The following is a 12,881-nucleotide window of genomic DNA, read 5'->3' as shown; positions in this document are numbered from 1 at the left end:
ACCCTAGCTCTCTTTCTGCTAAATTCTTTCTTCCTATAGCCCCCAAACATGTTATACTGGCCAAACTTACAGACTGATGGTGAAAATAAAAGCCTTAGTTACCACTTGCAGTTCTTTGCTTCAATTTGAAACTTGAACATTATGTTTTGAAAAAGGAAATTTCAAGTACTGAGACCTTAGGGTCCTTAAGGTTGTCTTTAGTTCCAACCCCTTCCCCATGTCAGATCAATAAATAATCTGGTTTACTTCTAGCAAGAAACTTCAAGTGGTGATAGACCACTCCTACTTTGCTTTGGTTTATTTTATTTTATTTTACTTTTAGACGGAGTCTTGCTCTGTCACCCAGACTCCAGTGCAGTGGCACGATCTCGGCTCACTGCAAGCTCCGCCTCCCGGTTCACGCCATTCTCCTGCCTCAGCCTCCTGAGTAGCTGGGACTACAGGCGCCCACCACCATACCTGGCTAATTTTTCTGTATTTTTAGTAGAGTCAGGGTTTCACCTTGTTAGCCAGGATGCTCTTGATCTCCTGACCTCGTGATCCACCTGCCTCGGCCTCCCAAAGTGCTGGGATTACAGGCATGAGCCACCATGCTGGGCTGGTTTATTTTATTTTTAGAGACAGAATCTTGCTGTGTTGCCCAGGCTGGAATGCATTGACATGATCACAGCCCACTGCAGCCTTAAACTCCTAGGCTCAAGCAATCCTCCCAAGTAGCTGGAGCTACAAACACACACCACCATGCCTGGCTAATTTTATTTATTTATTTTAGTAGAGATGAGCAGGTTTCACTATGTTGCCCAAGCTGGTCTCAAACTCTGGCCACAAGTGATCTCCCGCCTCAACTTCCCAAAGTGCTGGGATTACAGGCATGAGCCATCTTAATGATGCTTAATGAGCCTGCTTAATTCTTGACAATAAGAGATCTAGAAACCAATAGCTCACTTCATCCTTCAACCATGTAATTTCACTTGTAGAATGCCACCCGAGTTTTCCCAGCATTTGTTATATTGGCATCTTGAGACATCTCAACCCATGTTTGAACGGTAAGCCATCTGCTCCGGGGGTGATATCTGAAGATGCAAGGGTTTATACACCAGATGAGATATGTGAACTGAGAAAAACAAATACAGTTTACAAAAGCACCTGGTGATTTGTTTTTTAATTAGAGGTGAGATTTGTCATAGAATCTGGGATCTAAAGCATAAAGCATAGTGGTTTAAAGATCATAGAAGTAGAACTCCTCATGTACGGCTGTCAGTTTCATATGGAGAGATAATATTTTACAGCCACAACTGAAGTTCTAGTTCTACCAGCCATCTCGTACGTCATTCAGGAAGACTGAATCAAACATCACGTGGGGATGGTTTCACCAAAGTATTCCACTGTCATGCATTTTGGGCCATGAATGGTCAAGAAAACCAAGACTGTCATGAACTAAAAAATACTTAAAAACTGAAAACTGACTTCTACCTCCAACCATGAGAGAATAATAAAAACCAGACTTAGCTTCTTATATCTAAAAATCTAGACAAAATATATGAAATAACTGCATTCAGACCTCAGACAACAGGCATCATAAGACTCTGATCCTTGAAAGAAGGGAAACAAATAAGGTGAGCCCTCTGATTGTCAAGGCATTGTACCCAAAGGCAATTTTCAGACAATGAGAAAAAACATGAAAACTGAACAGAGCCTGGAAGCCTTTGTGAGTTGAGAAAGTGATCAGAATTCGGGGAGGCTGAGAAAGCTAGAAACTGTAAAGCAGGTTTATGGAATAAAGTGAGCTACGCAGACATAGAGATCCAGAAATCGACATGGGGATCTTTGTCTTTGCTGAGGATAGGCTGCACAGGCATCAAGGAACACTCCACAAACCCTGGCAAAGAGCGATGGCAGAGCTGTTAGCTGAACAATTTCCAGAACTGACAGAGGGTGGAGATACATTATGAACACAAACTAACTAGATTGGAGGGTCACTGGCAACCACCTGGAGCATTCAGGGGAGACACCAGAGAGGCCATACGTTAGAGGTAGGGCTTAACTATGCCTGGAGTGAAGGTAATGAAGACTCACTCTAGCAAAGCTTGAAAACAGGTCTCAAAGATATCAAGCTAATCCACAAGTAACTACCTTACAACATCAAGACACGCAAATATGTAACATCACAATGTCCAGCATCCAGTCAAAAATGACCAGACGTAATAAGGAGCACAAAAATGTAACCCCTAAAGAAAACTCAGTCAATGGAAGGAGGCTTAGAAATGGCAGAGATGATGGAACTAGTAAACTGCATTAAAGTATTTGATACAAGGACATTGAGAAGAGAGAAACGGAAGACTAAAGAAGAACCAAACAAACTTTAGGGATAAAACATACAATATTATACTTGTACAACTTCACTACATGAGATTAACAGCATATTAGAAATTGTAGTAGTAAAGATTGGTGAGCTCGGAGATTTTTTTTTAACTAAAAAAGACAATGAAAAGCACCTTGGTAACCTATGGTACAACAGCAAAGGTTCTAATATTAAGGTTTTGCAGTGTCATAAAAAAAAAGAAGAAGGACAAAAATATTTGAGGAAATAATGGCTGAATGTTTTCCAACTTTTCTGAAAACTATAAATATCTAGGTCAAAAAGTTCTACAAACTCCAAGAAGATAAATATACACACACACACACATGCACACACACACAACCCCCTGCTGCCACCACCACTCCAAGGCTCATGATCAAATTGCTGAAAACCAGTGATAAAGAGAAAATTTGAAAATCAGAGAGAAAAGACACATTTGGAAAAAAAGAACAAAGACAAGAATCAGTGCTGAATTATTGTCAGAAACTACCCAGACCAGAAGACAAACAACAGTTTTAAAGGGCTGGAAGAAAGTGTAAGCCTCAAATTCTGTAGCTAGTGAAAATATCCTTCAAAACATGAAGCTGAAATAAAATGTTTTCATAAAAACAAAATCCAGAAGAATTCATCATCAGCAGACCTGCAATAAGAGAATTGTTAAAGGAAATTCTTCAGGGAAAAGGAAATTATACCAGATGGAAAGTTGGATCTACACAAAGAAATGAAGAATGTCAGAAATGGTAAGCATGTGTGTTAATAAGAAAAACAAAATCTTTCTAACTTTCAAATTTCTTTAAAAGATCATTATTTAAAGTAAAAATAAAAAATTGTGGCATTAATAAAATAGAAGTAAATTATATGGTAGCCATAGCACAAAGGACAGGAGGGCTTAGATGGCCATATTAGATGATAAGGGTCTTATAACTGAAATGAAATAATGTCACTTAAACATACACTGTGATAAGTTAAAAATACGTATTGCAAACTTTAGAGTAGCCAGTTCTCAAAATGTAAACTAAGGACCCATGGGCATGCCTAAGACCTCTTGGGAGGTGAAATGGTCAAAATGGTTTTCATGGTAAATACTCAGATGCTATTTGCCTTTCTCACAAATTTACAATGGAGTTTTGCAGAGGCGACATGATTCATACTATGGCAACAGGCTGAATGAAGATGAGAGCCCAGCCACTACGCTAAAAATTACTATGCCAAAAATATAAAACAATACTAAATACTTCTTACTAAATTATTTTTGGTTCCAGAAAATATTTTAATAAAAACATTATGCTAATGTATAATGGGTTATTATGGTTATTTTAAAATAATTTATAATTTTTAATTTCTAGTATAATAAATACAATAGATATAATCCACATAAGTAAAAGCTCATTGAGGTCCTCAATATTTTTAAGAATGTAAAGGGGTCCTGAGATAAAAGTGGTTTTGAACCACTGACCTGGAGCAGTATCTAAGCCTAAAAAACAAGAATTTTAACCAATAATGAAGGGGGAAAAAACGGAAGACAAAAAAGACTCATAATTATTCCAAGAGAAAAGAGAACCAAAAATAAGACAAAGAAAAACCAAATAGAAAAATAATACAAATCCAACTACACTGATAATTAAACAATCCAATTAAAAGGCACAGATTGTTAGAAATGGTTTTTAAATAGCAATATTGAACTATAATCTGTCTAGGAAAAATCTCATTTTAAATATAAAACACAAAGAAGTTAAAAATAAAAGTATAGGCCGGGAGCAGTGGCTCACGCCTGTAATCTCAGCACTTTGGGAGGCCGAGGCGAGTGGATCATGAAGTCAGAAGTTCAAGACCAGCTTGGCCAAGATGATAAAACCCCAACTCTGCTAAAAATACAAAAATTAGCTAGGCATGGTGACAGATACCTGTAATCTCAGCGACTTGAGAGGCTGAGGTGGAGAACTGCTTAAACCCGGGAGGCAGAGGACCATGCCACTGCACTCCAGCCTAGGTAACAGAGTGAGACTCCATTTCAAAAAAATATAAATAAATAAATAAATAAAAGTATGAAAAAAAGATAAACTGTTTAAACACTAATCAAAAGAATACAGAAGTGGCTATATTAATATCAAATCAAGTAGACTTCTAAACAAGAAGTATTATCGGAGATAGAGAGAAAAATAAGGATAAAGGGATCAGTCAAAGAGATATAACAATATTAAATGTTTATGTAATCATTTACCTAACTTTCAACACCTAAAGCAAAAATTGACAGAACTAAAGTGAGAAATAGACAAATCCACATTATATTTGAATATTTCAACATTTGTCTGTTACTAAATCATAGAACAAGTAAACAAAAAATTGGTTGATACATAGACTATTTGAACAACATTACAACTAACTGGACCTAATTTGCATCTTTAGAATGTTTTAGAAAACATTCACCAATGTAGACCATATCATGAGTCACAAACAAGTCTAAATAAACTTAAAATATCAAAAGTATACAAAGTATGTTAACTGACCATATCAGAATTAAGTTAGAAATCAGTGATAGAAAGATATTTGGAAAATCCCCAAATAGTAGCAAATGAAACAACACCTTACTCCATACCTCAGGAGTCAATAATTACATGGGAAATTAGAAAATATTCTTAATGAAAATGAAAACAGTATAACAAAATTTGTGAGATGCAGCTAAAATAGTTATTAGTGATAAATTTATAGCTTTAAGTGTTTACATTAGTAAATAAGAATGAGGTAAAATCAGTGATCTGTGCTTTCATCTTAAAATGCTAGGAAAAAAAAAATAAACCCAAAGTAGAAGGAAGAAAAGAGGAAAAAAATCAATGAAATAGAAAATAGACAAATAGAAATGAAAAACAATAAAACTCTATCAATAAAATTGATAAACCACTTGATAGGCTTATCAAAATTAAAAAGAGAAGACAAATTACTAATATCAGGAACAAGAGAGGCAATATTCCTGCAAACATTATATAAAGTGAATAAAGCAATATTACTAACAACTTTATGGCAAGAAATTTGACAACATAGGTGAAATGGACAAAATTTTCGAAAGATATACAAATAACAAAAACTGATTAAAGAAGAGTTAGATAACCTGAGGGACCCTGTAGTATTTTTTAAAAATTGAATCTACAGTTTAAAAACTTTCCTCAAAGAAAAGTTCAAGCTCCAATGGGTTCACTAGTGAATTCTATCAGACTGTTAAGGAAGAAATACCTTAGTTTTTAAAAGCCTATGGTTTACTTTGGTGGTGTGCGTCTTTTACAATGATTAACTTACTCTCTAAATTCTAACTTAGTCGATTCTTTTTTTTTTTTTTCTCCTGAGACGGAGTCTCGCTCTGTTCCCCAGGCTGGAGTGCAGTGGCGCCATCTTGGCTCACTGCAAGCTCCGCCTCCCGGGTTCACACCATTCTCCTGCCTCAGCCTCCCGAGTAGCTGGGACTACAGGCGCCCGCCACCACGCCCGGTTAATTTATTATTATTATTATTTAATAGAGACGCGGTTTCTCCGTGTTAGCCAGGGTGGTCTCTATCTCCTGACCTCATGATCCGCTCGTCTCTGCCTCCCAAAGTGCTGGGATTACAGGCGTGAGCTACCATGCCCTTCCAGTCAATTCTTAAGAGAGCATGTGCAGCACATACTAAGATCATTAACTGACGCTATAAATATCTCATATTTGTAAAGAAACTGAGCAAATTCTTTGGGAAAATGACTGAAAATAGCTATGGAAAAATCCTTTAAATTAGGCAATTGTTTTTTATTGTACATTTAATCATGATGTTTTGGTTTGAATGCTCCCCTCTAAAACTCAAGTTGAAATTTAATTACCATTGTGCAGTATTAAGAGGTGAGACTTTTAAGAGGTGATTATGTTATAAAGGGTCTGACCTCATAAATGGAATACTACCATTATTGTGGGAGTGGATTAGTTATCACAGAAGTGGGCTCCTGATAAAATAATAAATTCACCCCCGTTGTCTCTGTCTCTTTCATTCTCTTGTCCTTCTGCCATATTATGATGCAGCAAGAAGACCCTCATCAGGTGTAGCCCCTGAATCTTGGACTTCCCAGCCTCCAGAACTGTGAGTCCAATAAATCTCTGTTCTTTATAAATCACCCAGTATCTGGTATTCTGTTATAGCAGCAGAAAACTAAGACATATGACCAAACAGAATTTTAAGAAACGAGACATGGGCTACAAAGTGAAATACAATGTTTAACTAGGTGCACTTAATTTATGGTCAACAGTTATTTACATACTGAAAAAAATGCTATAATAGTCTTCTATAAATATTAACATGCTAAATATATAATCAATCACACAGAGGTTTTAAGAACCGGAAAGCTCCATTTGCAATCCAAAAGTTGGCTTCATATTGGGTAAACATTTTATTAGCATATTTAAGCAAGACTTGAAGATCATAAATATTTTAAAGTACAAAAATCTACAGACCATTTTCTGCAGAAGACACAGGTTTACATGACTTGCTCCACACCCTGCCTTAGATCAGGGGCAAGCATAGGCTTGAAGGGCTCACGTACAAACCTCTTTAGTTCCTTTGTAGCCACTTAATTACAGTTCCAAATTGGAGCGGAAATAAAACAGTGCTGCCAATGCACTAACAAATACCAGAAGTAGAAGAAATCATATCAGACATCAATGTTTAATTTCTCTTTACGCATATATTACGTAAGAACACAGGAAAACTTCATCTCTTCAAAAAAAAAAGTTTGGTTAAGGAACTCGATTCATTGATGGTGTATAAATTATTACACATTGGAGAGCTACACTGTGGTATCCAGTAAAGTTGAAATGTCATATTCAAATATGTTTGAATGTGTTCAAACATATTCAAATATGTTTACAATTAGAATGTACAAGAATTCCTTTCTAATATTTTTAAAGGGAGCAAACTAAAAGTCCATCAACAGGAGGGTGCATACGTAATATGCGGTAAATTCACACAAGAATCACCACACAACAGTTCAAATGAATGACCTGGAACACGTACAGCATAACCATTCTATCAACTCAAAATGTAATAGTAGGCTGGGTGCGGTGGCTCATGCCTATAATCCCAGCACTTTCGGAGGCCGAGGCGGGCAGATGAGGAGGTCAGGAGTTTGAGACCAGCCTGGGCAACTTGATGAAACCCCGTCTCTACTAAAAATACACACACACACACACACAAAATTAGCCAGGCGTGTTGGCAGGCGCCTGTAATCCCAGCTACTCAGCAGGCTGAGGCAGGAGAATTGCTTGAATCCGGGAGGCAGAGGTTCCAGTGAGCTGAGATCACGCCATTGCACTCCAGCCTGGGCGACAAGAGTGAGACTCCGTATCAAAAGAAAAAAAAAAAGTATACATTGGCTTGGGATAAACATATGAGTAGCAAAAGTATAAAAATATGCAGAACATAAGTAAATGCTACATTTTGTAGGTTAATAGGAATAGGGAAGGAGAGAGGAGAATAGGATTTCCAAGGGTTACGTTAAGAGGCCTCAACTCTGCCTGTAATCGATTTTTTGTTGGTTTAAGTTTGGGCTGGGCACATGGATTCACCCCTGGGTTCACTCTACCTATTGTGTGAAGTATTTTATTTTAAAGAAGAAAAAAGTAGAATATTTTGTCAGTTACCTCAAAACATTTTTGCCTATTAGTAAAACTATGTATTTTTTTCACAATAATCAAACAAATAATTTTACCCATTTCCAGGATGTTTATTTCTCTACAACACCATATACATCCAGGAGAAAACATAAAGGGGTTTGGTCTAAACTGCCCAAACACAACCGAAAGCTTTGCAGCCATAGCTAAACAGAAATGGCTTTGGACGGTGAGAGAACAGCTTTGATCTGAATTTCAGGAGCTCTGACTACAAGACCAGGTGATTGAACTCTCCTCCCCGTGGCTGCAGATCTGAAGGATCGGCTACTGAAGCAGAGGGGACGAGGAACACCGTGCGGGGCGGCCAGCACCGCAGTGGAAAGGCACAGCACTGCTAACGGGTAATAATTAGAATTAAGAAATTAAATGAGTTAGCACAGTGCAGGGGTTCGGATGCCCCTTCCCTGGTTCCACGTTTAGAAATAACTTCTCAAACCTTGAAAAGCATCAGAAAGGTAAATTACGAGGAAATAGACGTCTGGGTGGGAGGTGCCTGTGGATTTGTATGGCTTTTATTTGGAAAGAAAAGTGAAGATGGTGGGAGGAATTGCAGGGTATCCGCGACCTCCCGTGATCCGGAGGCCAGAGGTTGGAGTCCTGGTTGGCGAAGGGGGATCCTTTGCGGTCGTCCTAGAGGCAGGCTGGAGTCAGCGAGACCACTCACCTGTCGCCGGATGCCCGGCGAGGGGCGGGAAGGGGCGGTGAGAGGAAGGGGTCGCAGCTTGCCACCTGCAGCCGCCGACTGGGGCCCAGACCAGTCCGGCCCTGGCCCCGCCTTTCCTATCTGTGACGATAGCAGCACCTGTGGGCCACTCAGCGGCCGTCCCGGCGGCTCGCCGGGAGCTGATTGGCCAGTCAGAGGAGAGGCGGGAGCTGTCGGGCCAGGAGGGAAACCAGTTGGGCGGCGGTTACTATGGACGCGTTCACGCTTAGTAACCGAGGCCCCCCGCCCTTTGGGAGACCTGCTTGGTCCGGGAGGTGAAAGGGGTGAAGAGTAGCCCAAGAGAGAGGCTTCGGTGATTTCCCCGCCTTTCCTTGAAGCCTGATTCGGAACTCTTCCAACTGCGAAGAACTTGGCCGATTCTAAGGCACACCAGGGCTGCCTGGAACCTTAACACCTGCCTAGGTGTTGACAAGCCCCCATCTTTCTTGACAAGCCTCTCCTCTCTCCAGCAGAGCTTCTCCTGTGACCGGATTATCTAGTGTTCCTTCCCTCCTTCCTCACTCTAAGAAAATGGTTTGGGCTTTCCCTCTCTCTCTCCAGCAAATATTTCCGTAAACAGCAGCCCTTAGGACTGTTTCTTCCAGGTGCTGATCCACATTTTTAAATACATCATTGCTCATCCATGCAAGCTCTTTCCAACCCTGTAAGAGGGTTTATATTGTACAGATGAAGAAACTGAAGTTCGGGAAGTTAATGGACTTAGACAATGTGACTCAGGGGCAGAGCTTACACTAAAACTCAAATCAGTCAAACTTCAAGGCATCTTTCCATGAGGCAGCGGTCTAACCGTGTGAGCAGCAAGAGAATTCACTGAGTTACTTTAGTAACTAGTAATGCTAAAGAAAATAAAGCCCTCAGTTAATTATTTTTGGCTTTTCTGGGAATCACTGTGTGGCACTCCACCCAAGGGTGAGGCTGAGGGACTTGCCAGGATAAGGCAGGCTGCCCAGCCCCTAAGGGACCTCAGTGAAGTGACTTCAGGTTGGGGACTGGTCCTCAGCTTTGCCCGTTCAGACGTTTGGTTCCGTCAGTGTCCCGAGTTTATCAGAGGCTGAGTCAGGCCAACTGAACTCATGGGAACCTAAACTAGAAAAGTTAGAATGCTGCCTCGAGTGTTTACATTAAGCTACACGACCCCTCTAACTGTGGAGATAAGCCCAGAGTATTTTCCCCAAGGAGGAAAATCACAGAAAACACCCAGCGCTCAGAGGCTACTCATTTGCCTGGGCCCAAGACTAGACTAGACAAGGCTCCCATACCCCACACCAGGGCACTGCAAATCCTGACTGGTTTTCCCACTATGTTCCTTATCAGTAACTTTTTCTACACTCAGCCTAAGAAACATTCCACTCCGAGCTGTCTTTTTTTAATTACTTTTTTCTCATGCATAGTGTTCTGCATTTTGTATTTTCAGTATTCAGGACGGGCCTTGCAGATGCCCAGAATCAGTAGACAGCCCAGTAAATGATGCCATGTTCATTCTTTGGGCCAAAAGGCTGGCAACTGTTCTAAAGTAGATCTAACTGCCCGCAAACTCTTTAAAGATAATGAGCAGTCTTTGTGCTTTGCACACATCAAGATGCCCAAAAGCATTGCTAATTGAAGATGAAATTCAATGTCTGATTTAAAAATAAACAGGTGAAATTATAGCAGAGTTTGATCTTTTCAATGACACATTGAGTCAGTGAATTTCAAAAACCTCCTGATTAAAATTTCAGGTTAAATTGATCAACTCTGTTCTCCACAGAAAGGATTGAATGATGTTTTGGAAATAATTTAGATACCCTCTCAAAAAAAATTGTTCCGTGATTATCAAGTCTTTGCCAGAATTAAGAGGTTAATTCTCACCCTTCAGTTTTACAGTACACCGAAGACCCCCTACAAAGCTTATTAAGAAAAATAAAGCAAAACCACCTGGATTCAGCTATTCAATCTTACTTTCTCAGCAGCTCCACAAGTTCAGGAATGTGTCTGTTTCTGTCCATCTCTGCATCCCCAGCATGGGGCTTCATGTGCCATGAAAGAGGGACTCCGTCAATGCTTGTTGAATGAAAGCATGAAGTGTGATGCTTATGGGGTAGGAAATTATCAAAGATACAGAAATGGAGAAGCAATAAAGCAGATTTTGCCTATTTTATAACTTTGCCTTAGTCATTTTTATAACTTGAAGTCATTTTTATAACTTCCTTAGCTGCTACATTTTCACCCTATTTAGAGTCACCAAACCTCCTCTCCAGTCTCTCTGCGTCTTCCTATCACTCAACCATCACCCTTCATCAAGATGCTATCAGCCCCTTTCAACTGTCTATCCTTATCAGAAACCAAGTGTGGGCCATCTTCACCCCTGGACTTCCACCCCTATTCCCATCCTCACAGCAACTCACCTACACAACTCACGTACACGTACACAGCCTGCTTTCTCCATTTCTCCTCCAGCACTAAAGTTAATCATCGCATTCTTCCTATTCCCCTGACCTCAGCCCATGCCTCTCTCCCGCTCACTCACTGCGTGCTAGCTACACTGGCTCTTTTTGTTTGTTTGTTTTTGACACAGAGTTTCACTCTTGTTGCCCATGCTGGAGTGCAATGGTGGTGCGATCTCTGCTCACCGCAAATTCTGCCTCCCAGGCTCAAACTATTCTCCTGCCTCAGCCTCCCGAGTAGTTGGAATTACAGGCATGCACCACCATTCCTGGCTAACTTTGTGTTTTTAATAGAGACGAGGTTTCACCATTGGTCAGGCTGGTCTCGAACTCCCAACCTCAGGTGATCCACCTGCCTCGGCATCCCAAAGTGCTGGGATTACAGGCATGAGCCACCGCACCTGGCTTACACTGGCTCTTATTCAAGTTTCTTGATGCTCTAAGCTCTTTGCCACCTCAGGGCCTTTGCACATGCTGTTCTCGCTGCCTGGACCCCTCTTTCCCCCCTCAAATGTTATTACCTCAGAGATGTCATGCCTGGTCACCCAGACTCAACTGGGCTGCCCTCCTATACTCCCCTAACTCCTTTCCTTTGTGACATTACAATTTCCAGTTACTTATTTTGTGTGATTATTTAATTAACATCTTGAGTTCCCTTCCAGAATATGAGTATCAATGGGGGAGGGGAGGGGAGGAAGCAGGGCTGTTTTGCTAACCACTGAAAACTCAGCAGTTCGCCTGGTGGTGCTCAGGAGGGCAGAATACTGTGAGGAGGCCCCTTGCACCTCTGACAACTCCTAAGGGGGATTAAAACAAAAACAGAAAACTGAAAACACCTCTCCCACAACTGAGCTCACAATTCAACAGAGGGATTAGAAGCCAGACTTTCTGGTTCCAAACCCTGATGTGGATAATGAGAGGAAAGCTCCCAGCTCTGTCACAGCCGCTTCAGTGTTCCCAACACCCAAATGTTCTGACAGGAGCCCCCTATACATTTATGTGACATCCTTGCTACACATCTGGCCCTTTTTCAACTGCTGGAACAGAAACAAAGTGGGGTCACAACCCCAGTGGCTCCACCACAGCGCTGCTGGTGAGATGGGGAGCAAGTTCATTCAGGGATGAATCTTATAATTATCCTGTTCCAACTTTTGCTGGTTCCTCAGAGTTTAAAAAAGGAAATCTCAACTCCTCAGATCAGCATCCAGAGCTCTCCATGATCTGGTCCTAGCCTGGCAGTGCAGCCCCATGTCCACACTCCCCACTCCATGATCCCAAACAGGAGTGAACACACAACCCTGCTTCAGCCTCTAACATCCTGTGATTTTTCTGATCCCTGACTTGCTCATGCTGTTCCCTGTACCTAGCATCCTCTTCCTCCTTCATATTGCCCTAAATTTATAGAATCTACTCATGTTCTTATGTCAATGTCAAATGCTACCTCCAAAATGTTTGTTTCGTTTGTCAAAATTAATTTATTTTCCCTGCGTATGTTTGTGTAGCATGTACAATCCATTTGATGTTACACTTATTTACTGATATTTCTGTCTCCATAGACTGAGCAGTCCTTGCATCTGCACACAGATGCACACACCCCACCATTGCTCTGCACTAATACAAATCATAGTTACTATTTATGAAACCCTCACTCTGTGCCATATATCATATATTATGCTAGCTTTTCGTACAGTA

General features: G+C 40.6%; 1 protein-coding gene and 1 long non-coding RNA gene across 2 annotated transcripts in view; one reads left to right on the top strand and one right to left on the bottom strand.

Annotated features, from left to right (window-relative positions):
- TEKT3 (tektin 3) overlaps positions 1-8,821 on the bottom strand; it is a 39,385-nt gene extending 30,564 nt beyond the window's left edge. The window contains exon 1 of the mRNA XM_033184490.1: positions 8,707-8,821. The gene's annotated coding sequence lies outside the window, so the exon portion shown is untranslated. The remainder of the gene's footprint in view (positions 1-8,706) is intronic.
- LOC117067663 lies at positions 5,945-9,592 on the top strand. Its single transcript, XR_004430813.1, has 3 exons — positions 5,945-6,456; positions 8,242-8,383; positions 9,351-9,592. It is a non-coding gene; the product is annotated as an uncharacterized LOC117067663 (long non-coding RNA).
- Positions 9,593-12,881: the final 3,289 nt, after the last annotated feature.

The sequence above is a fragment of the Trachypithecus francoisi genome, unplaced genomic scaffold (assembly GCF_009764315.1).
Source record: "Trachypithecus francoisi isolate TF-2019V2 unplaced genomic scaffold, Tfra_2.0 Lachesis_group20, whole genome shotgun sequence".
Lineage (NCBI taxonomy): Eukaryota > Metazoa > Chordata > Mammalia > Primates > Cercopithecidae > Trachypithecus > Trachypithecus francoisi.
Note: the sequence above shows the minus strand (reverse complement) of the source record. Positions and strands in the feature narration are given on the sequence as shown.